Here is a 2,307-nt window from a genome sequence, read left to right on the forward strand (position 1 = left end):
TATCCTAGAAAAATGCACTTCATTACCTTTGGCTCAAGTTTACCATCATTCACATGAGTATATGTGGGGCATCCAAATATACGTAAACCAGAATAGTCAGAGGGTTTCCTGGACCATACCTCTTGAGGAGTCTTCAAGTCAATAGAAGTTGATGGTGATCTGTTCACCAGTTAGCAAGCAGTGTTAACTGCTTCCGCCCAGAATTTCTTGGATAAATTAGCAAATATCTGCATGCACCTTACACGTTGCATGAGTGTTTGGTTCATCCGTTCTGCCACTCCATTTTGTTGTGATTTGTGTTGTACAGTGCAGTGCCTCACTATACCTTCTGCCTTGCATAAATTTTCAAATAGAGCATTGCAGAACTAAAACCCATTGTCAGTCCTCAGAGTCTTGCCATGTTTTCCAGTCCTTTTTTCAACCATGGTCTTCCACTCCTTGAACTTCCCAAACACCTCATCTTTGTTCTTCAGAAAGTACAACCAAACCTTCCTTGAATAGTCATCAATGAACATCACAAAGTATGAGCATACTCCTTGAGACTTCACTGGTGCAGTACCCCACAGATCTGAGTGAACATACTCCAGGATTTTCGTGCTTGTGTGTTGACCGGTACCGAACTTCACTTTGCGATGCTTTCCCTTGATGCAAGCTTCACAAAACTTTATCTTTTCAGTAGCCTCTCCACCAAGTAGTCCTTGTTTACTTAGAAATGGCATGCCCTTCTCGCTCATGTGCCCCAACCTATGATGCCACAACTTTGTCTTGTCATCACCTTCATTCAAACATTGGGAGATAGCCACCGTTCCCATAACCGTACTGCCTTCTAGGATATAAATCCATCCACGATTCATCTTCCCTTTCATTATAACAAGAGAACCCTTTGGTCACTTTGACCCAGTCACCTTCACCAGTGTACCTCATCCCATTCTTAGCCAATGTGCCAAGAGAAATTAGATTCTTCCAAAGTTCTGTAACGTACCAGTAATCTAACTTCCTGACCATGTCATCATGCATCTTGATCTGCATTGTGCCACTACCTTTGATACTGCTCACCTAATCATCACCCATCTTTACTGTGCCATCCCACTCTTTGAAGGAGTCGAACTAGTCATGATTATACGTCATGTGATAGGATGCTCCAGAATCCAAGACCCAAGCATCAACAGAACTGATGTACATACAGTCAGTACATCATCATCGTCCCCTTCATCAGAACTTTCCTGAACCACAACAGCAGTGTTATTGCTGCTTGATTCACTCTTGGACTTCCCATTCTTCAGTTGTGGACAATTTCGCTTGAAGTGCCCCTTCTCATTACAGTTATAACACTTGGCATTCGATGAACCTTTAGACTTCGATTTAGAACGAGATCTCCCTCTGTTTCCTCCTTTCCTCTATTTTGTCCTTCCTCTCCCTGCAAACAAACCGTAATGGACACCTTCTCTCCACCTAAAACTTTCTTGTTAGTTCCTTGGACATCAGAGAGTCCTTCACATCATTCACAGTGATCGTTGTCCTACCATAGAGCATGGTATCAAAGAAATTCTCATATGGGTTAGGAAGAGAACATAAGAGAATGAGCACCTAATCTTCATCTTCAATCTTCACATCAACACTTTGTAGATCTAAGATAATGCGATTGAAGTTATCCAAATGATCCTTCACTTGGATACTTTCAAACATTCTAAGAGTGTACAACCTTTGCTTTTGATACAACATGTTCGTCAGTGAGTTGTTCTGGTACTTGTCATAAAGTTTATCCCAGAGCCCAAAAGTAGTTGTTTGATCCATGACCTCCCTTAGTACTTCATCTGTCAATCTCAATAGAATGGCACTATGTGCCTTCGTCAGAATGTCCAACTTCTTATCAGCCGCCATGTCCTTTGGTAGTTTTGCCTCTCCTTCTAGTGCCTCCACACATCCTAGTTGAACCAAAAGAGCCCTCATCTCACTTTCCACAAAGTGAAGTCATTTGAACCATTGAAATTCACCAAATCAAACTTGTGAGTAGACATCTTCAATCACAAGAATACAAACCGCAACTTTGATACCACTTGTTAGGAAGTAAAGCGGATAACTAGCAAAACTATAAGCAAACAATACACAGTATTTCCATGGTTCGGTCAAGGTGATCTACGTCCACGGGCAGGAGGGGAGTATTCTTTTATTTCATAGATCTCAAATAGAGGTTACAAGTACAAAAACATAGAGATTCACCTATCACTCTAGAATCAAGATACAAAATGACTTAGCATGCATCCCTATTTATACTTGAGGGATTAGACCTAAAACCATAATGGGCCA

General features: G+C 41.3%; 1 pseudogene; it reads right to left on the reverse strand.

Moving 5' to 3' along the window:
* Positions 1-365: 365 nt before the first annotated feature.
* On the reverse strand, positions 366-866 carry LOC145123906 (putative mitochondrial protein AtMg00300 pseudogene; annotated as a pseudogene).
* Positions 867-2,307: the final 1,441 nt, after the last annotated feature.

This window comes from Lactuca virosa, chromosome 1, assembly GCF_052849685.1.
Source record: "Lactuca virosa cultivar CGN04683 chromosome 1, Lactuca_virosa_CGN04683_v6, whole genome shotgun sequence".
NCBI lineage: Eukaryota > Viridiplantae > Streptophyta > Magnoliopsida > Asterales > Asteraceae > Lactuca > Lactuca virosa.